We start from the raw sequence: 27,711 nt of genomic DNA on the forward strand, positions 1-27,711 counted from the left end.
CTAGACATTTTTACCATGTTTGTATCAATTCAATGTTTGCAATAAAACTCTAATAAACAGTGAATATATTGGGTAAATTTAATGCATTATATGTGTTGAGGATCATCAGAAATCTTATGTTAGAAATAGCGGGTATAGTTTCATGTGCTCTGCATTTCAAAACAAAAAAATGGATCCATCATGTCCTATAAAGATGAGAAAAACTCCATTGTTTCAACACATATGTTGAAACCAACAGTTTCTCCAAAACTTCCAAGGAGTATGATAAACTTCAAATGTACTTCAATAAGTTCCTCAGAAAGAATTTGATGTTGAACAGTCTTAAGTCATTTCAAGTATAAGAGCTGCCATTAAGAAGTCTGAAATAAAGAGTTACAGACTGGGTATTTTTCTGTAATTGTGATCCAATTTCACACTGGTTTTAAGGTCACAAAAGCTCAGAGGGTATTCCTGATACATGATCTCATTCTCCATCAGATGAGACCAGCCCTCATGAGTACATGTTGCAATGAGACTATCTTCAAAATTGAAGAGATTGTTATGGAAGTAGGAGCAGGATAATGTGTCAGGAAATATACAAAGGATTATTAATAAAACACGATGAACATAAAGAATCAATTACTTAAGTGTCACAGGTTACCAACATCATAATGATGACATACAACTTCTTTCAGCCTTCAGTTATGTTTTTAAAAGCTTTGGAAAGAAATACAATTGACCCAATCTATCATGGATAGACAGACTCACGATCATTTTCCTCTGCAAAACAAGGCAGACTTTTTTTTTTTTTTTAATTTTCCACTATTGGACACTTTTCCGAAGTTTAAGGGCTATAGAACAAGTGGAATAGCTTTTATTTTATAGTTGTGTCAACATTACCCAATCGTGGTTATAGAGCTGGTTATTCCTTAACTTCTCTTACACTCTTGGGAACCTCTGCCCTCCAAGACATAAAAAGAGAAAATGAAGTTGCATTGTAGTAGAAGAGATTAAAGCTACATATAATGATTTCTAGACAGAAAGAATTGTTAAATTTTGAACACAGTAAGAGAAATTGATAAGTCTCTCTACCTCCCCCACCTCCTCTCTTTTCCTCTCTTCTCTCCCTCTTACCTCGCTAATCATCTTAAAGACATTTCTCTCTAAAGTTAAACTGCTTGGCATGCTTCATCCCGTTTTATATGAGATTTAGTTAGATGACAACATTATATTTTAGGTTAAAAAATAAAAGATGTTTAAAATAAAATAAATCAAGTTACCTAGGTATGCCCCTTTAGTCTTTCTCCTCAAACCATCAATAATTACTCAGGAACAATTGCTCAGAAATTCAGTTTGCTACTTTGAACTCTCGATTTTTTGTTGGAAAATTTCAGGAAAAAAAGAAAAACCCAAGTCACCATGAAAACATTCACATTTGCTAATTGCATTTACTGGAAACATAAAGCTCAAATATTTAGTTCTCATCATCTTCATCACTGGGGACATCGGAAACAATAGAAAGCTGAGATACAAAATACAGAAATATCTCTTGCTAAAATTTAGGCTCAAGCAAACAAACAAACAAACAAACAAAGGAGCATGTAGTTTTGTTTTTTAATGTTACCACTTCTTTCATACAAGCACAGAGCTTCCCAACTGGTATGCCGATACACCCTGATGTGTGCAAAAGGGCTGCATGTGTGCCAGGATAGTGATGGTTACAACCCTCAGGGCTTCTGGGTTGGGCCTGGGGCCCAGGTCTGCCCTAGCTTTCGGTCTCTGCTGGAAGAAGCCTTCTTTTTTATTTTCCACCCCAGTGTGCTATACAAATGCTATTTTCAATGAGTGCTATAATGTGGAAAAATTTAAGAAACTCTGCTGTATAATATATATGGTAGATGGCGGTGTCAGTGGTAGTATTGGGAATTATCCTAATTACAATGATAAATAAATAAATGTGGGCTTGTAAAAAAAGACCCGTGGAAGGAAGAGAGGTACCTTTTTTTTTTTTAATTTACTGTTTTAAAAAATTTGTTTGTATGTGATGCAGTCATCTTCAAAAGATCCCAGGGAAATGTGAACAGTGAAGGAAATTATTAAAAGCTTTAACTCTCTTACATTTACAGCATGGTGACTAGTAAAAATCTCCCTCATTCTGATAAATAAAACAAAAAAGGATATTTATTTTGATATCCTAGTTTTCTTTAATTGCACCACTCCAGGGACATATAGACCATTTCTGAGAAAGCCCATTTTCTCCATGTCTTATTTTTAAAACTATAAATGAAATTTTAGGAAATCTCCAAGTTAAGCTAGTTCATTTGCTTTTCTGTGGCTCTGTTGTTTATGTAAGAGTTTATGTTTCTTAATTCCCATGTAGTGACCTGTATATTTTTTCTGGTCTTTGGAAATACACCCATAAAATCACCATAACATTCTTGGTTCTTTTTGAAAATTCTTCTGTTTTCCAAAGCAATCCACACCTACACAACTGTTTTACTCAAACACAACAAACAAAACTGATGTTTATAATTTTGTTTTCAGTTCTACTCTTGTGCCGAGTTCTACTCTTAAATTTAACTTAGTATGGTATTTCATTGTCTTTAGATTTAATTTAGTAGACTTTGCTTTTAAAAGAATTTCCCTGTGAAAATGTAGCAATTTGATTGTATGCATGTGCCATAATCTGTTTTTTGTTTTTGTTTTTATTTTTTTTATATGGTAGTAATACTATAGAGAAATGAAATACCAAGAAATCTAAGCCTTAACTACCACATAGGATTAAAAACAAAAATGTACAATAGAAAACATCACCTGCCTCAGAGTCATCATTTTAACTCACCACATTTCATACAAACATTAGGTGTACTAAGAAGCTGACAATGTTTGAAAACACTTCCATTACCACAAGTATATAAATTTACAAGTCATAGGCATTTCAAACCTGTTTCTTAACATCTCATAAAATACAGATAAATTACACCGTAATTTTAATGTATAGATTTTAAGTGCCAGTCACTATATTATTGTATTTTATATCTCATTTAATTTCACAGCTTGTGAAGTAGGAAGTATTCTCCTTACTTCACTCTCCTACCTTGTACAGCTTGAAATATGCATAGGATTATCAAAGTGAGGGAAAAAATGCCAAGTTCAAAAGATAAAATTATCTTTAAAATGAGTTAAGAGACAATGAAATAATCCATCGCCCCAAAGACTATAATAGAGTGGGTACATTAAATTCTAGTCTTAATAATTAAGTAACAGTAGTAGTATTTCCATATAGAAGAGGGCTAGGTACAATTCTATTTCTTGTGTTCTATCCCTAATTAAATGAGTATCTCAGCAAGTGGCTGAAATCTGAAGAGACCAGAGCCAATGCTCTTTCAAGAGAATGTTCATAAAATTCAACTTTCTTAAAAGATTTCTCTCAGAGGAAAGGCAAAACCCTAATGATTGAGGTCCCAAGGGTCCAACTCTATCACCACAGACATTATTATAGTAGATGTAAATGTCAAGGTTTAAAATCCAGAGGGACGAATACTCATGGTTAAGGACTGGGTTTTAAAAGTGAAAGATTCATAATTATTCCATGTATTATCTAGATACTGTACCCTACACCTGGCATGGAGATTGTGGTATGTGGAAATAGATCTAACATGATTGCCAAAATCAGTGTTTGTGGAATACATTATAAACGGATTCATGGTTTCCCACCCAATCCCAATAGTTCTTGTCATTCTATGAGAGTCCCAGAGGTAGAAAAGTGAGTATTTGGTTTAACCCTTTACCAACTATTTTCTAGAAAAATATGGCAGCCCTAGATAAAATAATTTTTTGTGCTCCTGTAACATATATAAAATATAAATGTCTATGTACTAGTCTGTCTGTACACTTAATTCCTGTATTGGTTGAGACAATAAACTTTTAAAATGGGGAAAAAAGATAGAAATAGAAAATACAGTGCATTTCCACTTAAAATGATAGGATGCTTAGTGGTCAGAGACTCAGGGGTAGGCCTAGAATGAATTTCTCATCAGGATATAAATAGGTTCCAAAAGGTAAGAAGTGGTATGTGATCATCTGAACTCAACCATTATACCTTCAGAGGACATGGGAACCAATTTGAAGTTTTCGTCAGACTAAAACTCCTGGACACTTATTTTTAACAAGGATAATGATGGCTCTTTGGGGATGATCATTTTCAATTTGCCTAAGAGCCAAGTGACTATGAAAATAATGCTTAACTGGAAAGTTCTGGAGATAAGCATGGCGAGTTGGGACATATTAGCTGAAAGAACACCGAGATTGTGTGTGTTGTTATTGCTATATCACCAGCACCTGGAATTGTACCTCATACATAACTAGTACATACTAGTCAAAACCAGTCATATTAGTACATACATAACTAGTACATTGACTAGTACATACATACTAGTCAAAACTCTCTAGATCCAGTAATACTTGGATGTAGTCATATATCCCCAAACTCCTCCTATCTGCATTCAAGTAAATCTCAAGTCAATCACCTGAGATCTACTCATGTAAAAACTGTGATCTCCACTAGAATCACAGTACCCTAAACTTTGTGGAAGTGAATGAATCTAGGGTCACAAAGCCCAGCTTCCCACATTGAGTAGGCATTGTGTTTCTAGATATTAACTGCTACTCTAAGAGATCTTTCCCAAACCTATCTGAACATGAGAATCATTTAGAGTAATTATTTTTACAAAAACAAAGATTCTCAAGTTTCCTTTGGAAATTCAGACACCAGAAATCTTTATGTTAAAAACACAAATTAAAAAAAAAATTTTTTGATGCAAATTTTAAGATATGGTGTACAAAATTTAGAAATTTATAAGCTCACAATTTTATGATCTGCACTCAAAATTAACATAGGTTTTACTTATTGATATTCACACTCACAAATTTCATTTAAAACTCATTTTAAATATGGAAAAAGCAAATTCTTTTGTTTTTAATAAAAGGCCATGCATTTAAAAAAAAAAACAACACACCTCAGATCATTTTTATGAACAGGCATGTGTGTGAAAAGCTTTCCTAAAACATCCGTCCCCATTTTCAGACAGCTCCATTAGAAACTTCTACGAGGTAACTCACCTGTCCAAATTTTGGTACAAGTGGACTACAATAGCCATCTTCATTTATTCAGTCATGCAGCACTTATTCAATGATATTTAATGAGCATCATATGTGAGGCACCTGGGGGAAGAAAGGAAAAGATGGGACTTCACTCATACTCATGGAACTCCTGGTAAAATAACATCGAAATCTAGATTCACTGTGGAGTGATGGGCAGTCACTGAAGCGTTCGGAAGCATGAGTGTGACATCATCAGATTTGAGTGTTGAAAATATCACTCTGGGAGTAAAGTTAGACATAGAATGGAGTGGTGACATTTGACTATGTCAAGTAAGTAGTAAGAAGGCTATTCCTGTAGCCAACCAAGAGAGGATGAGAATATACACCAGGACAAAGGCAATCCAGATAGAGAGGAGGATGGCACAGGAATGTTTCATCCAATTTTAGCAAACAGAAATATTAGACAAAGACAATAAAACACATTGAAAGCCATATTTATTTAAAACATAAGTGGATATACGGGGCGCCTGGGTGGCTCAGTCATTAAGCGTCTGCCTTCGGCTCAGGTCATGATCCCAGGGTCCTGGGATTGAGTCCCACATCGGGCTCCCTGCTCAGTAGGAAGCCTGCTTCTCCCTCTCCCACTCCCCCTGTTTGCATTCCCTCTCTTGCTGTCTCTCTCTCTGTCAAATAAATAAATAAAATCTTAAAAAAATTGGATATTAACAAGCACCAAACATTGATAAATCATGCCATTCACTAAAAATTACTTACAAAAGTTTGTGGCCAGGTTGGAGATACAAAGGTATATACAATGAAAATCCCTATTCTCAGGCATCAACTTTTAGCAAGAGAATCACAATTATACAGAGACAATTATAGTAACACAGTATTTAAAAGAAGGGCTATAATGATATTATAAAAAGTATCATCCCATTAGGGAGGAGGAGATGCATTTAATGTTTTAGAGAATATGTATGTGAGAACATAATAAGTAAATAATCCTTTCAGAAATAGTCATTTCTTGCATAGTCCTCTGTTAATTATGGAATCGTTTTAAACATTTGTCTGTAGTCCGTTCTCTTTGAAAAGGAATGATAGGTGGCTGGGTGAATATTACTGGTCACAATAGATGAGAAAAGGCATACAACTCCAACAGTAAAATTAAATCCATAAAAAGCACAGACTTCCCAGAATATTATTTACAAAAATCACCATGTTGTGAATCAAACTTCTATTTAAAATTGCTTTTCCATATTACTCTATTGAGGCTTTCTACTTAATGAGATGTCTGGCAGGGAAGATTTGGGGAACATTTATCCAAAATGCCAGAACTGCTTTCCACTTTGCTAAAATGCTAGCAAGAAGCTTTGAAAGTGGCAATACGTTTGCGAGACATCATTGTCAAATTTCCCCTAAAGGAACAATGTGAATAGATAGTAAGAGAGCCGTGAATCAGATTGTCAATGCCGGGCTTATGCTATTGAGTTTCCGCGAACATGTTCCTAATTTTGCAGTCACTTCTCCATTTTAGGAATGAATTCCACTTTTCAAATTATTTTTTACAAATGTTTAATCCCACATGACCCTTTATTCTATCATTCATCAAATTCTATTATTCATCCTACTCCTGGATAATATGTACATAAGGAATGAAACCAATTTAAAGATTACCAATCCAATACAAAATTAATAATAATAATAATAATAATAATAATAATAATAAATTGCTTGGCAACAATCAGAATGCATTTCAAGTTGAATTGTCTGCCAGATTGGATTATCCACTGGGCTAGGTGGTCTCTTAGTGAATCTGTGTATCTCTGTGATAGATCTGACTACATTGTATTGGTGCTAATTTATTTACACATTCATATCATCTACATTTCTGATAAAAGTATGTGTTTTTGGTTTGGATTTACTATGTATTTTCACCTTTGTATCTACAGAAATCCCTGGCACAAAATTTAGGCTCTCAATAATTGTATGATGGATGGCTAGGTGACTCCCTAAATGAATCAATGAGATTCTTCTCTGTCTGATTATTTGTGTTGGGCCTATGCTCTTTTATTTATATCAGTTTTTCAATTTTGGGGTTGATGTAAGATTTGATTTGAAATTCTTTAAACCTTGATATGAACTGAAATCCATAATGTAATAAATACTGAATTAGATGCTTTTCCATTCTAAATAAATGAACAAATAGGTTCTCAAAATATTGAGTTTTTTAAAGATAATATTTATCTGAGCACTTTCACACTCCCGGGGTATTTTTTTCGAACAGGAATAAAAAAGTTACCAGCTCTAAGCTTGAAAACTATCATGAAAAAAAAATAGTAACCTAGAAGAAAAATATGTGAAAGTAAGAAAAATAACAGTCACTGAGACTTCCAGAAATAATATAATTATTCAGTAATCCCTTTCCAGTATTCATCCATTTATTCAACTGCATTGTCTTCCAATGTTCTCTAAAGGGTAATTAGGTAAATACTTAGCAGTCTCATAATAATAATTAAAAAAAGGTATTCTGCCACTCAGAGAAAATAAACAATCTAACAAGGGAAAGAATGCTAAAGAAAAGAATAGTCAAACCAGATCTAAGGGGAGAATGAGCATAAAAGAAGCAAATAACATAATTAACTAAGATGTCAGAATGTAAATCAGTGGAAAACATAATTGTACTTTAATCTATAAATAAGACAATGGCCCAAGATAATTTGTACTGTCTCCTCATGGTCTCTATTATCATTTACACTGAAAATAGTGCCATATGAAATGCCGTTATTTGTATATGAAGATGGTGCTATGACCCATCAGCAACAGATCTACAAAATTGTTTTGTTTTTGGAGTAGGAAAGGGTTGGCAATAAATTCATTCACATACTCTCATCTGGTCCTCTTGTGAGCAATGGTGTACATTGGCAAGTTGAAGTTACAGCTGCAGTCAGTGAGCCCAGAACAAAACAAAACAAAACAAAAACCCAGTGAGTGAAAAATCAATCAGATTGTAATTAGTGCATAGGGGAGATTGAATACCCTAACCTGACATATTAGCCCCAAGTTCTGACCAACTAAGGTTAACTCTCCATATGGCATCAAATAATGCATCTATATTTAATCCAGTGTTTAAAAAATGGTATTGTTACCCTGATGAATTTCAGAAAGCATCCCCAATTCTTCCTCACTGTACATACTTCAGCATGTGTATTATAATAGAGTGCCAGGTATCACTTAACACTAGAACTATGAGAAAATAAGAGGAAAATGCTTGGTATATCTCAACCTTTTCTGATGGGAAAATGCAACCCGAGTAATATTTTGAGTGGTTGGCTCATATGGGCCAGCCCAATCACTGGCTGGTGAGTTTGATGTCCCCACAAAATAAAAAAGCAAATTTTTTGACTGAATGCCTCTGGTGGAATGTTGTAAGAAGGTGTGTTTAAATGATAAAAGCATAATCCAGCACAGGTTTTATAGCCAAACATGAAGAAGAACTATCACTGATATTCAAAAACTACACTGTGCCATGTGCTATCCCAGTTCCTTAGGTAATATATTATGTTTGATCCTAACAGTATAATTACATGGTAGGTATTATCCTCATTTTCTGGATAAGAAACTAAATCTTGGGGTAAAAAACTTATCCAGGGTAAAAAATCGTCAAGGCTTCAGAATTTGGCTACAATGACTTCCTCCAAACTCCATGATTGTTTTTACATAGAGATAATATAAATATAACCAACCAACTTGATAAGACTCATGTAATTTGCATTATTTATACTATCCAGTGGATATAACTAATTGACCTAAAAACCCAAGTGGAGAACATAGATTTCAGATGACAATAATTTATGACCAAGAGCTTTATAGACACAGGACATATTGACAGAAATGAATGCCCTATTTTTTTTTTTTTTTTAGCTTTATCTTAAACAACTTTGCTAGACTGGCAGAATTCCTGGGTAGTCACAGGATTCCAGTGATTCTAATGTTTTAAGAGATGATTATAACCCAGAAACTAAACATCTGTGAGGCTAAAAATAAAAGCATTTCTTTCATTAATTTATCCAAGGCTTTCTAAAATGCTACCATCAGCGTGGCTTATCAAGACCCCAATTAATATAGACAGCCCAATATCTCTTATATTAAACCACATGCTCCAAGCCCAATCAAAGCAATTCTAATTAACCATTCTCTGCGAGGTTTTTCTGTTTGAACAAACTTGGGAACATTATTTTATTTTCAAATTCAGTGGCAACTCAGCGAGTGTAAAGCTACATACTACATACCTATATACGTACATGCAGATTTTCAGTCATTGATATGCATGTGTGCAAATGAATCACAGTGAAACAACCATTTCCAAGAGTTATTGGAAGGTTGGTTTAAAGTTTCTTCCACTGCACTGCCATGATCTCCAATGAATTCTATTGCAGTATTTACCATGTTGTGTTGTAAATGCCTTCTTCCGCAACTAGAGTATGAGCTTTGTAAGGTCAGAGACTGTCTTTTTCTCTATGAACCCAGTGTATAAATGTAGTTCTGGCATTCACCAATTACTTATTGAACAAATGAATGAATAATATAAAGTAAAATATGAAATTACATCATGGCATCATTGGTTATAACCCATGTTTGCATCCATGAATGGATCTGATTTCTTCCTACGCATCCTTGAATGCTTGAAAATACACCTTTAGTTCATCCAGGCACAAACTGTATAGAAGAAAGTTACATTTAATCATGTATAGATGAAATAGAATTATTACTTAAAAGCAACAGGAACCACCTATAGTGCCCATGACAGAAGCTGAAAGGGGTTGACTTTCCTTGAATTCTAAGCAATTGTTGCATGCTGGTCCCTGGACAATAATATAAAGCTGGTAAAGTTTGTATTTAAGATGACCTTCGCCCTTCATTTTTTGAACTTTTTTGACCTCTTGACTCTATTCCCGTACATCCAGAGCCTTTGGGATGTGCTCTGACTGTCAAGACTCTGATGTTGTGGAAAAAAAGCATAAGCTTTGCCTCTCCTAGAACTAGGTAACTGGCTTGGGTGTGAGTTAATTTCTCTGGCACTTAGTACCCACAGTGTAAATTCAGAATAATAATGATCCTCCTTGGAGAGAGGATTTAGGCCCATGTGAAAGGCCCATGCAAGTGAGAATGCTCTGCAAATATAAAACATTAAATAGATATTTGATGTTATATCAAACATCCTTAAAATTGAAGAACTTCTAACATCCTCTGCCCTGAAGTATCCATGACCTAAATAACTTCAATCTCTCTTCTCTCCAAATTCCTATCTCTCAGTACAATTGTTGGGACTGAAAACAATCTGATTATTGCCTAAATTTATTCACTTTAAGCTAAAATGCCTAATAAACACGAAACCACCTTAATTTGTTAATATTTTTAAAGAGGGTATTGTAAATCCAGTTATTCTGGAGGCTGCTAGGATGAGTCCTTGTCTGTCTAATTTGACTGCTAATTCCTACTCTAATAAACACAGGGGTCAGAAAGGTGGCATCCCAGAAAGAAAAGGCTATTCATCTCAATTGTAAGGCTCCAACACATGAAGGATGGTAATTTAATTTCCTGAAATTTGCTCATCTGAAAGTTTAATTAACAGAAACCAAGACACTAAAATAGTTTTGTATCAAATATATAGAATAGTGGTACTTAACTACTAGATGACTTATGTTTCCATAGTGATTGTTAAAATTATATTTATAAAGAAACCAAGTGTAACCATTTTAGCAATTCTACAAAGGCATACTCTAAGAGGTAAAATTAAAGTTAAAAAAAATGAGACCATTTATAATGGGTCGTTATGACTCTGAATAACGATGATTATTGGTTCTGCTTAATAAAACTGTCATCTAACACAAAATAGATATTAAGCTAAATTACATTACATTATCATTCTATCATGCTACAAAATTCAATGCAAAGCCTTTAAAAAATAAATCCACAAGAAAACAGGCCCAATATTAACTTCTTCTACCTATTTCAAAATAGTTTTAATTAATAAAGGAAACTGTATGAAGAATTAAAACAAAACACAGGTATGCTGTAAAATGCTGCAATTTACTAGAGCAAATAATAAGGCATTCATTATCTGCATATTTTTTAAATGATCTAGCTTTGGTATGATACTTGATGAAGCAGGATCAGCTTTTCTCACACTTTTCTCTATTATTCAGCTTTTGCTTCTTCACTCCAAGGTGTTTCTTTCCTGTCAGTCTCCACTGTCCCCTCTGCTGACTAACTCACGTAAAGGAATCTTTGGTTTAGATATCACTACCACTCCTAAAGCTGATCACACTCAGAATGCTTCTCTCAAGGTGCTTCCTGTGCTTCCAGAATCAAAATCATGCATGTTGTGAAAATACAGATTTCTAGATCTTTTCCATGACCTACTGGATCAGAAGCTCTGTGGGGAGGCTTGTGAATCTGCATTTTAATGTTCGCCCAAGGTGTTTATACATATCTCTGGTTTGTGAATCATTGTACTTGAACTACTGACAAAGTAATAAGGATGCTGGGGTATGCTACTGTTAAATTTAACACTCAGTTGTTTTACATTTAATTAATCACTGAAAACATTTACTGGAGATATACAATTCGTCAGGCTGTTTGCTAGGTACGAGGGCAACTAAGATAATGACACATCGTTTTCTCTCATTCATCTTGTAGTGTAATCGTAGGATTTTCCTTTCTGGATATACAATCTCAATATTATAGCATTATTTCTTCCAGACTTAGTGTAGAATCCTGAGTTCCCTGCTTCCACAAGTATAAGCCAAAAAAAAGAGCTTTCAAGTAAAGCCAGATAGTCATTGAAATGAAACAATAATACATAGTATATAAAGTAGGCTATGCATAGATGAAGAAAAAATGAGTGACTAGGAAGATTGAAGTGTGCAAAATGTAGCACAGAAAAAGAAAATAAAGATATAAAAGAGAATTTGAGAGACGTGGAGAAAGCAAAATCAAGAAGCTCTGACATATGTTGAATAAGAATTCCAGTAACAAAGAATGGTGTTCATAGGGAAGAGGAAATATTTGAAATGATGGCTGAAAAATCTCTTGTACTGAAGAAAGTGATGAGTCCTCATATCAAAAAGTTAGATAAAAATGAAACAAATTATACCTAGTTGTTTTGTAGTGGGATTGCAGAACATCAGGTGATAAAGAGAAAATCTTGGAATCGACTAGAGATAAAAGAGAAATAAGCTCTTCATACACAAAGGAAGAGTCAGACTGACCTTATCAGCTTTAGGAGAGGCTGGAAGAGAATAGGGTAAAACTCCAAAGTGCTAAGAAAATAACATTCAAAGTAAAGTTAACCATTCAAGAGAGAGAGGGTAATAAAAAAGTCTAAGGACATACAATGACACATAGTTCCTGACCCTCACTTGGAAGAAATACTGGAAGACATACTTCATTAAGAAATAAATGAATCCATAAAGAAGGAGTGTGATTTAGGAAGAAACAGTGTGCAAGTAAGTTGCTAAGATATACTGCTAAATCTAACTAGAAATGACAATCGTATTATAAACACAATTTTTTATTGTTTAAATAAAAACTAGAACTAAATTATGGATAACGCAAATCTCTCTTGACAAGAGATTTATAAAAATGGATTGTCAACAGGCAATTTTATAGCTTAAACTAATTTGAGGAGATATCAAGAGGCACTTGAATTAACATTAAATGTGTAATCAAAATCAGTTTATTTTCCTTTATATCATTAATTTAATAGCAACTTAAACTCTATTGATTTTAAAGCAGTTTTTTTTTTTTTTTTTTTTTTACCAGTTTCCCCTAAAAGGATTGTTTTGTTTTAAGCAATAGTCAATTTTGTTATGGTAGTTTTGAACATGTGAAATATGTCAACTATGTAACTGTAGAATGATTAACTCCTTCCAAACAATTAAGGCCCCTGTTTAAAAATTAAAAATACTTACCAGAGAGAGTTTATTTTTTCAGGTTGTACTCATCAGCTACTGTTACGGTACTATAGGCATACCTTGCTTTATTGTGTTTTGCAGATATCACAGTTTTTACAAATTGAAGGTCAATGGCAACCTTGTGTTGAGCAAGTCTATTGGCACCATTTTTCCAAAAGCATTTGCTCACTTTGCATTTCTAGGTCACACTTTAGTAATTCTTGGAATATTCAAACTTTTCTTTATATTTATTACGATGATCTGTGATCAGTGATCTTTGATGTTATCATTGTAATTGTTTTGGGGGCACCACGAACTGTGCCCATATAAGATGGAGAACTTAATTGATAAACGTTGTGTGTGCTCTGACTGCTCCACCTGACCCACTGGTCTGCCATCTCTCTTAGCTTGGGCCTTCCTGTTCCCAGACACACAATATTGAAATTAGGCCAACTGATAACCCTACAATGAATGCCTCTAAACATTCAAATGAAAGGAAGAATTGTATGTATCTCAAATCAAGTGCTAGCAATGATTAAGCTTAGGGAAGAAGGCATATCAAAAGCCAAGACAGACCAAAAACTAGGCCTCTTATGCCAGTTAGTCAAGTTGTGAGTGCGAGAGAAACGTGTTTGAAGGAAATTAAAAGCACTACTTTGGTGAAAACTCAAATGATAAGAAAGCAAAACAGTCTTATTGCTGGTATGGAGAAAGTTTTAGTGATCTGGATAGAAGATAGAAGATCTGGATTAGGCTTTGGCAGCCACAATATTCCCTTAAGCCAAAGCCTAATCCAGAGCAAGGCCCTCACTCTCTTCACTTCGGTGAAGGCTAAGAGAGGTGAGGAAGCTGCAGGAGAAAAGCTGGAAGCTAGCAGCAAGAGGTTGGTTTGTGAGATTTAAGGAAAGAAGCCATCTCCATAAAATAAAAGTGCAAGGTGAAACAGCAAGTGCTGATGGAGAAGCTGCAGCAAATTATCCGGAAGATCGAGCTCAGGTAATTAATGAGGGTGGCTGCACTCAACAACAGATTTTCAATGTAGATAAACCAGTCTTCCAATGGAAGAAGATGCTATGTAGGATTTTCATTGCCAGAGAGAAGTCAATGCCTGGCTTCAAAGCTTCAAAGGACTGGCTGACTCTCTTATTTGGGGCTAGTGCAGCTGGTAAATTTAAGGTGAAGTCAATGCTCACTGACCACTCCAAAAATCCTAGAACCCTCAAGAATTATGCTAAATCCACTCTGCTTGTGCTCTGTAAATGGAATAACAAAGCCTGGATGACAGTGCATCTGTTTACAACATGGTTTACTGAATATTTTAAGCCCACTGTTGAGACCTCCTGCTCAGGAGAAAAAAAAAAGATTCCTTTCAAAATATTCATATTTTGCACCTGGTCATCCAAGAGCTCTGACAGAGATGTACAATGGAATTAATATTGTTTTCATGCCTGCTAACACAACATTGATTCTGCAGCCCATGGATCAAGGAGTAATTTTGACTTTCAAGTCTTCTTATTTAAGAAACATATTTTGCAAGGCTATAGCTGCCACAGATAGTGATTCCTTTGATGGGCCTGGGCAAAGTCAATTGAAAACCTTCTGGAAAGGATTCATCATTCTAGATGCCATTAAGAACATCCATGATTCATGGGAAGAGATCACAATATCAACATGAACAAGAGTTTAAAAGAAGTTGATTCCAGCCCTCATGGGTGACTTGGAGGGCTCAGGACTCCAGTGGAGGCAGGAACTGCAGATGCGGTGGAAACAGCGAGAGGACTAGAAGCAGCAGGGGAGCCCAAACATGTGACTGGACGGCTGCGATCTCATGATCGGACTTTCACAGCTGAGGAGCTGCTTCTCATGTTTGAGCAAAGACAGTGGTGTCCTGAGATGGAATCTACTGCTGGTGAAGATGCTGTGAAGATGGTTGAAATGACAACAGAGGATTTAGAATATGACATACACTTAGTTGATAAAGCAGCACAGGGCTTGAGAGGACTGACTCCAAGTGTGAAAGAAGTTCTGCTGTGGGTAAAATGCTTCAAACAACTTCACACACTACAGAGAAATTGTTTGTGAAAAGAAGACTAAATTGGTGAATCAAACTTCATTGCTGTCCTATTTTAAGAAATTGCCACAGCAACCTCAACCTCCAGCAGCCACCACCCTGATCAGTCAGCAGCCATCCACATCGAGGCAATAAACTCCACCAGCAAAAAGATTATGACTCACAAAAGCTCAGATGATGGTTAACATTTTTTAGCGAGAAAATATTTTTTAATTAAGGTATGTACATTGTGTTTTAAAGATACAATGCTACTGCACACTTACAGACCACAGTACAGTATAAACGTAACTTTTTTTAAAAAAACATCACTTTTGTATGCATTGGGAAACCAAAACATCCATTTGACTTGCTTTATTGTGATATTCATTTTATTGAGGTGGTCTGGAACCAAACCAGCAATATCTTTGAGGTGTACCTGTTTGGACAAAGAGAAGTGGCCATTTGTGGCAGAAAAAGGGCAACTTGTTTATTATGTAATTTAGGGGATTTCTTATGGAGCTGGATTGATGTGCTCTCATTTATATTGTAGCTATACCTAAATATATATATCATTTAATTTTTTCACTACTTAGTAGTGTAGAGTTTTCCCCTAAATTAAAAATAGTAATAATGACAAAATATTTTGAGTAAAAGTTTTTGGCAAAGTCAAAGAAGTAAATTATTTTTTTCCTCTCTAAGAGATGGCTGGCTCTGTTTATAGGAGTACCTTCAAGAGGATACCCAGGAAATAAATATGAACTTTCACATTTCATGAGAAATTTGAAGGATGCTCTCAGTTCAATATTTAATTAAAAAGAAAATTGTTGGCAATGCTGACATCATATATTGTCAACATCCATGAGGAGTTATCAAACATTTGATCAGTTCACTTAGGGAAAAAAGAAATAGTTATTCAATTCACTGAAAAAATAATTAATCAAATCCTTTTGGTGTGGACAATATTCTTTGAATCTTTTTGTGTAGGAGGTGTGAAAATAAACTGCTGATTGAAGTTTTTTTTTTGTTCTGCTAATTGGTACAGAAATACAATTCTTAGTCTGTTTTTTCTAGATTTTTTTCCTTATTACAGTTCCATATAATGAAGAAAATAATCTCTTATTTCTTTCTATACAATTTGTGGGTACATTCTTCTTTCAAACTCCCTAATCTTATGGGCCTGATAAGCAACTCTCTGGTGGTGTGACCATGACTTCTATTCCCGAGGACAGCATGTAATTTTGAAACATGTCCTTTTATCCCTCCTGCTGACACATTTGAGGATTTTTTTTTTCCTGCACAATTAAGAGGCTAGAAATGCACCAAAAGTGCCAACTTAATGAAAAGAAAACTACTCTGACAAGTACAAACATTCTACACATAAATGTTCAAAGCCAGAAAAAAAATCTGCTTTTAATACATAAAACTGAAGAAGACAGGTCAATATAGACATTGCGGCCATATGGAATCACTCTTGCAGTAATCCAAACACATTACGTACTCTAATATATCTAAGATGATCTATGATAAAGAGAAGAATCAAAAGAAAGAAACAAAATAAATTGCGGGAAATTTTAATGTGTTAGAGTTTTATGTGGAAGTAAAAAGCCAAATGGAAAAAGACTTGAGAAATGTTGGAAGAAAGAGAACATGAAGAAATAGTTAACAAAAAGAGAACTGGTAAAGGGAACCATGGTGATGAAAAGGCATGGTTCAGTTTTATCTATCACCTATCTATCTATCTATCATCTATCTATCATCTATCTATCTATCTATCTATCTATCTATCATCATCATCATCTATCATCTATCTATTTTTGCATTGTCTCAATTCACCAAACCTAGGCATTCATTTTTTTTTTTACAAATTAATGATTGGTATAAATCTTAAAACGTCCTTTTCTTCAGATTTGCAATGTTGCTTACTATGTTATTATTTCCTTGTTAAATTGTGTACTTGTGCAGCATATGTTCCAATATGAACTTAAGGGTCCATGGACTGCCATATCCATACTTTGAAAAGAAAATTTCAGATACTATAATCAACTACTTGATTATTCATTCATATTTGCTTGCAAGAAACTTGGCATAATATAGGAAGCCTGAAAAGTATTCTAAATGCATTAATAAGAAGGATTCTGCATGAATTTAAAAATTTTACCACCTATAGAGTGCCTTCTACACCTAAGCACTTTACATTTGTTGTATTACTTACTCTCACATTGAGAGAACAAGAGAAAAGAGATTAAATTTTAAGCACTAGATTTAATGATAAGGAAGAGTTTCTTATTTAAATTGTTAATCTTTATTTTAAAGAGATAGATACTCATTTATTTTAGGTGATTTAAGGATGGTCCTTTCTGGAGACAGGATTTTGAGCATGTGAACTTTTTCAAGTCAATTTCAAGCTAATAATTCTTTTTTTTTTTTTAAGATTTTATTTATTTGACAGAGAGAGACACAGTGAGAGAGGGAACACAAGCAGGGGGAGTGGGAGAGGGAGAAGCAGGCTCCCCGCTGAACAGCGAGCCCGATGCTGGGCTTGATCTCGGGACCCTGGGACCATGACCTGAGCCTATGGCAGACGCTTAACGACAGAGCCACCCAGGAGCCCTCAAGCTAATAATTCTGTACCTGAGAGATTCCCAGATGCTTTTATTGAATAGCAGATTTTCTAAACAGTGACTGTAGTCAAAATCACAAAAGCCCATTGCTCTTTATAGCTTGATTTCTAAGTCTCATAGTCAGCACAGCATTTTGTCAAATTGAAACCCCACAGATACTCATTACTTACTAATATGGTCTTTCTTTGTAATTTTGTAGCAAACTGTTTACTTATATACACTTCCGATTTCTGATTTAGTGTATTATTGAAACATTCATTTTTCTTACCTTATGTAAAATTCTCTATTGAGGACAAGGATAGACTAAGCTGGACCACAGTGAATGGTTGTGCAAGTTGCTCACTACACAACTCTAGAGGAGCCATTCACATTATAGACTTTCCTGGTTTTTATAATGAACTAGCATTAGGTACTTCAATATACTGGAAACAAGTCTTATAAGTAGGAATGAGGGAAGGCAGATGGAACAACATATAAAGTGAGGGGACATGAATTGTTGGTATTAACTTATTAAGAAAGAGTTCAGAGTGACTCTGTGTTTGGTGTGATGACAGCATTCACCAAAGTAAGCTATTCGAGAATAATTGCTTAAGGACATAATAATGAGTTGAGCCATCTGTGGAACATCCAGGTATCTAGTAGACTTGGATATATAGGTCTGGAGCTCTAAAAATTGGGAACAAAGATAGAGATTTAACCATCATGAGAGGCAATACAGAGTAATCATCATCATCATCATCATCAACCATTAAAGCACTTTCAAAGTGCTGGTATTGTTCTAAGTGTCCTACATATGTCATCCCACTTAATACCCACATAAGCCCTGGGAGACAGGCATAATAACCCCCATTTTATGAATTAGAAACTGAGGCATAGATCTGTTAAATGATTTACCTCAGGTCACGTGGCTCCCAGCTAAACAGGATTCAAACCCAGACAGTCTGCTTCTAAACTCCACACTCACTATAAACCAATATGGGCACCCAGACTTCCAATCTTGCCTTTCCCATCTATGAGCTGTATGACTTTGGTCATGTTACCTACCCATCCTCTGCCTCAGTTTCCTTATTTTCACAATGAGGGATAATAATACTACCTGTCTCCAGGGAGTGCTTAGTGTATAGCAGCATTCAATTGATGTTAAGTCATTATTTTTATTAACTTATCGATGAATGTTGAAACAATGGTGGAAAAGGAGATTGCCTGTGAGAATGTGAGGGTTGAGAAAACAGAAAGATCATTGATCCTTTAAGGGGTGGGGGGGCCCAGGTCAGAATCTGGAAGCCTAGTCCAGTGCAGGGTGGGTGTGGGTATGGGTGTGTGTTCCACTCTACCACAGAGAGCGCTGCTTGGTGCTAAGAGGACAAAATGGGAAAGAAGATGCCAAATGAAAAGGCTGGTATCCCATCCAAATGTAAGGTCCATGTAAAGAGATTGAGCAAAGAAAAATGAAAAGATTCAGTTTAAATGGTTAGGGGGCAAAGCTTGGAGAAGTTTCTTAAGCAGGTGGCTGTGCTTTCTAGGATGCCTATGACCTGGATGGTTGGCCAGCAGACAGCTCTTAAAGACAGTGGTCTTTCATGAGCTGAGTTTGGAGACAATAGCCAAAATAGTAGGAAGGAATGAGGATGAAGCAGCATCACAGAGCCAAGGGAGGAGAAAGATGATGTGGAGTATATGGGGAATTGGGAAGTTTGGGTGAGACCATGTTCTGTGTAGCATCCTCAACTCAGTTAATCCCTGCAACAATTTTATGAAGGATGTACCCCATTTATTCACATTTTTTAATAGTTTAGAAAAATTAGGCAACAATAATTGCCAATACCTTCCCTAGGGTCACATAGCTAGTGTGAATGCCAGAGTCTGGCTAGAGTCTATGCTTGTAACCATCTGTTACACATTCCTTATTCCCATCTGCTTTCCTTTTTTTTAAAGTAAGATCTACGCCCAACGTGGGGCTTGAGCTCACGACCCCAAGATCAAGAGTCGCACACTCTATGGACTCAGCCAGCCAGGCACCCCTCCTTATTCCCATCTGCTTACTCTTTCAAGTGGCTCACTTTATTTCATCCCTTCTATGTTTCTGAAGGGAGATAAATTCTTCTGTATGATTTGTCCTCCACGTCCTCCATGCCCAAAAAGTCTTGATGGGGGAAAGGGAGTGGCACATTTTTAGTTTTTAAGGATTTTTTTTCAAATTATCCATATATATATATATATATATGGAATGGAGTCCTCTCCCTTCCCCTGAGGGCTTCAGGTTTTTTTGTAACCAGTTACAGAAAAAAAAAAAATAGAAAAGAAAAACAAACTAATATTTTTTCTGCTTTTACCTCCATATTATCCTGAAATATTGACAGTTTTGGAGCAAAGTTAGGGTAGAGAAGGGAGGAAAGTTGCAAAGGAGGAACTTGTTAAGAAAAAAATTGGTTAGTACCTCAAAACTAGTTAATGAATTACTGAGTCATCAATGGTGGTATTAAAAACAGTCAATTACTTTCTAAAACAGGAAAGCTTAGTTAAACAATACTGATTGGCTGTTTGGTAATATCCAAGACATAAAAAAGTATTTCCAAATATATGTTGTATCTGTATTTAAAGAGAGAGCAAGACAAAATAATGGGAACATTAAAAACTCAAAATTCATTATGTTATTTATACCCTTTCCCTCTTTAAAGAATAGTTAAAGGATTCAAGACCCCAGAATGAGCTTGAAGGTCTTACTAGAAGCCCAATGACTCCAAAGATAATCTATACTGTTAATGATCACATATGATACATTTAAGATCAATCAATTCTAGTATTTAAAATAGCCTGATATAAAATCACTTCTGTATAAATTAAAATTGCAATTATAAGCAGCCAAAACATAATTGAATATTAAAATTGGTTATATGAATAGATGACTGCATGAATAGAATAAAAGGCCCAGCATAAATTATGATGATTTGCTTTCTGGTCTTATAACATGGTTTGCTTTCTGGTCTGATACTCTTTTTGAATAGTCTAATCTCAGATGATTATATATAGATTTTAAAAGTCTAATTTTCTATTAAAATAAGGATTTTTTAAAATGTGTGTTTTCCATTAGCTTTTAAGTATCAAATTCTGATGCTAGAGACAGTGAAAGGACTCATTTGGGTGGATTTGATTGTTGGGGTAAATATAGTATGTGAAAATTAATCTTAAACTATATTCAAAATTCAAATTTCCCCAGCCTACACTTACTCTCTAGCTCAAAAGTTTTTAGCTTTGGGTGTACTTCACATTGCCTGGGGAATGTTTAAAAATACCATTTACTCAATCCCACCCAGGAAAATTAAATCAGAATCTCTGAAGGTGGAGGTGTATCTCAAAATCTTCTCAGTGATTCCAGTGTGCATCCAAGGCTGAGAATCACCACTCTAGTCTTTTTTATTAGCTTTGATCTTAAGAGAATTCTATTGCTTGTCTGAAATGATAGACTTTCTGGGATAAGGAAATGGTGGGCAAAGGCTACTTCATGCATTTATTCATTCACCATGAAAACATATATTGAGATCTTAGAATAAAGTATTGTGTGAAGGTCTAGGGGACACAAATACAAATAACACAAAGCTCTAGTACTCAAAGCACTAGTCCACTATAAGGGAGAAAAGATAGGAATGGGATGTACCTTAAAAGATACAGAATAAAAAAATAAGGCTAGACAAGTATGTTTTGTCAAATAGTGGAGGTTATTAAAAGAAAAAGAGAAAAAAAGAGTGCCTGGGTGACTCCGTTGGTTAAGCGTCTGCCTTTGGCTCAGATCATGATCCCAGAGTCCTGGGGTGATGCCCCGGTGTCATAGTCGGGCTCCCTGCTCAGTGGGGAGTCTGCTTCTCCCTCTCCCTCTGCCCCTCCCCACGCTCGTGCTCTCTCTCTCTCAAATAAATAAAATATTTTTAAGAAAGAATTCTCATTAAAAAAATCACTGGAGGATTCCTAACATGATCAGAGTTATGTTTTGCAAGAAAGAAGCGGATATAGAGAGTCGAGTTATATAATTATTTTGATATTTTAGATCAAAGTTAAATGAGAGATTCATGGCAAAAATGAGAATCCGGCTGGAGGAACACATGTTAGGAATATTATGGAGGCAAAATCCACACAATTTGTAAGTTCAAGACATATGGTGAGGAAGGTGGGGTGGGGAATCAGACCCAAGTCCAATAGTCAAACCTGGTTTTCTGGGATTATGGTCCAGCTACCCAAGAAATGGGAACGTGTATGGAGGGGCGAGAGAGATGTTTTTGGACATGTTGGATTGGAAGTGCTGGTGGGATGTCAGGCTGATGTCCAGCAGGCACATGGAATAAGAGATAATGGTTTGGGGGAAAGCCTCACAGAGACTAACGTAGGGGGAGGTAAGAGCTACATTTGAGAGAATGTTGGAAAAGGAAAGAAAGCAAGCTGCTCCTTAGGGAATCCCTGCATGCCAGGACAAAAAAGGTATGAAGTCAGAAAACTGCTGGAGTTAAGAGAATTCAAGGAACCCAAGAGAAATATTTTTTAAGGTGAGAGTGATTAATATCAAAAAGGTGATTCAGAATTAGTGCTGAGAAAAGGCCCTAAGTTTGATAACCAAAGTCTTGCTAACAAAAAGTTTGGACACAGGAAGCCAAGCTGAAAGTCAATGAGGAGCATGTGTGTGGTGAACAGCAAAGCAAGGAATACTGACTATTCTTTGATGAAACTGAATCTTTAAAAGAAAAATACGACTTTTTCTTCATATTATATAAGGATATGTTTCTTTTAAAATTGTAGGAATAAGTCTAATTGTTTCTTTGCAGAAGAATTTGTGGAAGGGAGAGACTATAAGTGAAAAGGATAAAAGTAGGAGAGAAGCTAGCTAGCTGACTAAAAAAAATCACTTGAGAACCATGATCTTCTCACCACATTTTCCTTAAAAGGGTCCTTGAGTGAAATCAACTGGTATGGCTTAATTAATATTGAACTTCAAGTGGACAGGCAATTAATAGTAAGATAAAATGGTAAGACTTCTGCTATAGGTTGCACATTGTTAAAAAGTAATGAAAAAAGTCAAAATTAAATATTCCATACATTTTGAATACTAACATTTATGAACACATTACAAAGAAAAATGCAAAAAGCAATGTAAATTAAGAATGTGTAAATATTAAACATCATTTTAACATACATTATTTATAGATTCAATTAATAAAAGTAATTATTAAAATAAAATACTAGAAAAAAATGAAGAAAATTTATTTTTTTAAGTTGAACAGAAACCAAAATAATATTTGGTTTTATAAATTTGTAATCTTAAGAGACAAAACTTCATTCAATCCATTTTATTGTAATTTTTCTAACTGATCAATAAACTCTTTCCACATCTACATGGTAAGGGAAACACTGCAGAGGAAGTTATAAACTATTTCTACACATTTTCCTCTGATTTTTTTCATCTTCAAATAATTCTACTTCTTTTTTGATAATTTAAGAATCTTTATTACTTTTTTTCCCAGGAATTGCAGTTTTTAAAATGAAATTAGAGCTGTACTTTCTATTACTCTTGTTTAAACAATTATAGTTTATCTTAACATATTTTAATTTTATTTTATGTACTTGCAGACTTTTTTTTAAGATTTGATGTATTTATTTGAGAGAGAAAGAGAACAGAAGTAGGGGAAGGGAGAAGCAGACTCCCTGCTGAGCAGGGAGCCTGCATGGGGTTCAATCCCAGGACCCTGGGATCATGACCCAAACCAAAGGCAGATGCTTAACCAACTGAGCCACCCAGGCGCTCCTGTACTTGGAGATTTTTATACAGTCACCTCTTTTACTTTCAATACTGTCTCATTTATAAGATACCAGAGTAGGATTATTCTTGCAGTACACATTTGAAGCACCATGATGTGTTTGCTTATTATTACAGGCAGTAACCATTTGAGAATAGTAGACCATTTTCTTGGTTAATCCTTTTTGTATAACTTGAACAATTAAATTATTGGTTTTATTCTTACAGTGTGAAAAATTCAGAATAAAAAATAAAACAATATTATACAAAGAAAATTACTAGTACCTTGGTACTTTAAATTAGGGTCATATGGTTGAATTCTGAAATACCAAAAACTCACTAAATTACATTTCTAACAATATCATAGTTCTTATGTCTTAAAAAAACGGCATTAAACGAGGTGGACTTTTCTAAATGAGGCACTATGTGTAAAGTAGTTCAAATTAACATAATGCTCTGTAATATTCTGCAATTTAATTATTATGACCCTACCATAAAGTAATAACTTTGCTAAGGTTATAAAGGTGCTCTTTAGGGGAAGCAATTCTCTTGCCACTTAGTTTTTGTTTTGTTTTGTTCTTAACATTAGACTGAGATGCTAGATGTCCACAGGAAAGTATACTAATATTTTAATAATTGTGTTTTTATTACTTGAATTATTTTTGAGTTTAAAATAAATTATCATTTAATTTAAAGTATTGTGTTTTATTTGAAGAAAATGATTTATTATTTTACATTTGTAACATTTGCATTTAACATTGACAGTAAATGATATAAATGTAAAAGAAATTCTATTTTGAGTCCCCTTTTTCTTTTTAATTAATTAATTAATTAATTATTTTTGAGAGAGCAGGTGGGGGGCAGGCAAAGGGAGAGGGAGAGAGAATCTTAAGCAGGTCCCATGCCCAGCATGGAGCCTGATGCGGGGCTAGATCTCACAACCCTGAGATCATGACCTGAGTGAAATCAAGAGTCTGATGCTTAACTGACTGAGCCACCCAGGTACCCCTCAAGAGTCCCCCTTTTAATAATTTAATGTCATGTGTTGGATGGGGAAAACTACAAAAAAATTAAGATCGCATATTCCAATTTATTTTCTGTTTCTAATTTCATTTATTTTCTGATATCTACCTATCTATCCATCTATCAGAATACCCACACATATTCACACATATATACATAGATGTTTTGACTCCATACTTCTGCTTGAAAGTTTTGTTCCACCTAGAATAACCGAGTCTGTCCTTTCCACCTTTTCAAATCTCATCCATTCTTCAAGATACTGTACAAATCCTACCTGTTCTATAAATTTTCTGATCATAGCATGAAATCCTCTGTCCTTCCTTTGAATATCTTATCTTTAACATTTGTATTATTTGTTTATTAAATATGTGTTTCCTCCTCATAGAATGTTACACTGCTTAAATATTTTCATTTAACTTTTATATACAATCAAGTAAATTGTAAAATTATTTTTTTATATTTTATTTTTAAGTAAATCCCTACACCCAAATGGGGCTTGAATTTACAACCCCGAGATTGAGAGTTGTATGCTCTACCAACTGACCTAGCCAGGTGTCCCTAAATTGTAAAATTATTAAGAACAGAGTGCTTCCTGAGTAAATCTTTATCGATTTGACCTTTAATTGTCTTTTGCAAAAACTAGCAAATACGACATAAACAACATATAAAACATAAACGATAAAATCTACACTATCATATCTTATATTTCATATGGGAAAGTATGTATATCTCTCATATGTGTATGTATACATATGTATATATATATATATAATTGTGTATACTTGTATATAGATACTTTAATAACAGTGAAATATAGTAACTTAATTCCAATTAGCCTATGAGAACTTCTCAAAATTCATTCTCCTGTATTGTCTCATGACTTTTAATAACTTAGGAAGGTTAGTTACTGACATTATACTTCTTGTTTTGTTTAGGAGAAAACTGATATTCAGAGCATTATAACTATAAAGATTTGATCATTATTACTTAGAATTACTCAGGAGGGGCACCACAACTAGGATCTAGGAGACTTCTAATCCAGTGCCACTCAAACTATGTTTAGTGAAAGATCAGTTTCACACTCACTCCCAATCTGTCACCAACTATTATTTTTTAATCATATAATATAAATGAATTCCCTGAAAAAAATATATAAAACACAAATCAATTTTTTTTAAATTATTTGATTCAACAGCCATCAAATGACTTCAACAAATAGCTTTAAGTTCTGAAATGGTTATCCTCAATGTGCTTATCATTTTGGACGGTGAACAAATAACACATAGACCATCTCCAGTCTCTGAACCACACTTTGAGTATTGTCTATGTCAATCATGACCTATCCCTTGTAAGAGAATCATCCTCATCCAGAACATCTGCCACCTAAGTGGCCCTGTTGACTCAGAAGTGATCTCTGCTGTCCACCATTTACAGCTGATTGGACTGAGACCAAAGAACACTTGGCCAGAAAACTATGAACTGTGGCCAGGCTTGAAAAGATGAGCTGGACTCAGGAGTATTTTTTGTTGTTGTTGTCTCTGTATTTAGGTCTAATAAGTAAAGAAAGGATTTTCTGTGACAGTCTAAAGTTTTGTACATGCTTAAAATATGAGCTAGCAGAAACTCTGAGTAAGCTTTGCAAGGTGGATTGGGGCACTGAAGGAAGAGGAAGATATGAACTATAGCTGAGTCATATTAATAGCGGCTCACTAAAGATTCAAAAACTGCTGATGCTGAGGCACAAAAAGCTGCCATAACTCTAGAATTAACTTTCAATTCCAATATCCCATAGCCCCAGGCTTTAAGTTGCATTTTCTTTCAATGTCCTAAGATACATATCCCATACTTCTTGCAATGTACATATATATCCTAACTGGCATAAATGGGTCTCTGAATTATTCAAGAAACTTAGTTTATCGAAGACAGAGTCCAAGGCTTTTTCCATTATACCTAATAAGCTTATGTCAGGAACAACAGATGCCACATTTGAAAGACAAGTTGTTAGTGCCTACATCTCTAACTGACTTGCAGTCTGCAATGAGACTGTAAGCAAACTGGGCCGATCTGGTGGAACTCGGGTATCAAATATCCATCTCCTTCCTACATAGATAACTACTTCTCAATTTCTTTGTTTCCAACATATTCCTGAAAAATATTAATTACAACATTTTCCATAGTTAATTATATAGAGGGAATCCTTTCAAATTTATATCAAATTATTTCAGTCATGGAGGAACCTCCACAGCTCACCTGCCCTTTGTATGGACTCTAATTTGCAGAGCTTTTTAGAACCAGGACCGCTCCTCTAAGGGACCAGACATGTGCCTTTAGTGTCTACGAATCCAGATACATATTATGTGTTAGTGGTTTCTGGAACCATCCCAGAAATCAAAGGTGCAGGTTTGAGATTGAGTGCATAGTGATTCTCAAAACATGTTTTATTGCCCCGATACTTTTTTTTTTCTGATGAACATGTTCAGATTACTTTTATCTCTTTAGTTATATTATATAATACTTTCTTTGTAGTAAAGAAGTATCTTTTAGTATAAAAATGGAAACATAACTTCTTTTATTATTCTCCAGTATATTTCAGATTTTAAATGACTGCTAAATTAAATGGTTTATGTCAGAGGTTAACAATATGGGGTCTTAGATTAAAACAAGCCCCATGTAATCTTATTGAGCCAGTAGGTCACAAAAATAAGAGAAAATGTGTTTGAATCACAGTAGAGAAGGGATGTTGGATGGATCTGTGAAATACTTTATGTTGTAGTATCAGCTGATTGATAGCAGTGATTCTCAGAAGGGTTCCAATATTATGCCTTTTAAAAGCTGGAGATTAGTGCAACCATGGTGAACAGCACAGCAACACTCTGGCAAAGAAAAAGGGTCAGGGCTGGCAAAATGTGGCAGGTGTCAAAATAAAAGGTTAGGCTCTGTGCCTGGGGACCCATCTGTCAGATATAAGTATGATAAGCAATTAATGTATTTATTTATATTGCTTGTGACAAACCATGTATTCCATAAAAATGGTCAATTTAAACATCCTCCATCATTCACTAGAAATTAGAATTAATATAAAAATAAAATGTTCAAGACAAAAAGCAAGGTCTAATAATGAAATGGTTTGTTTATATAAATAAGTAAAGGTTTGAAGAATTCTAGTAGTGAGCATTGAAGGATTAAATCCATTAAATATAA

The 27,711-nt window shown here is 34.7% G+C and overlaps 2 long non-coding RNA genes across 3 annotated transcripts in view; one reads left to right on the forward strand and one right to left on the reverse strand.

Moving 5' to 3' along the window:
- Positions 1 to 27,711, forward strand: part of LOC118547859 (uncharacterized) — an 85,185-nt gene that overhangs the window by 47,814 nt on the left and 9,660 nt on the right. The gene's annotated exons all lie outside the window — the stretch shown is intronic.
- LOC118547858 (uncharacterized) overlaps positions 1 to 27,711 on the reverse strand; it is a 107,150-nt gene that overhangs the window by 23,210 nt on the left and 56,229 nt on the right. Inside the window, exon 4 of the long non-coding RNA XR_013448029.1 lies at positions 5,101 to 5,202. This is a non-coding gene — a long non-coding RNA (uncharacterized LOC118547858). The remainder of the gene's footprint in view (positions 1 to 5,100; positions 5,203 to 27,711) is intronic.

This window comes from Halichoerus grypus, chromosome 5 (genome assembly GCF_964656455.1).
Source record: "Halichoerus grypus chromosome 5, mHalGry1.hap1.1, whole genome shotgun sequence".
NCBI classification, from domain to species: domain Eukaryota; kingdom Metazoa; phylum Chordata; class Mammalia; order Carnivora; family Phocidae; genus Halichoerus; species Halichoerus grypus.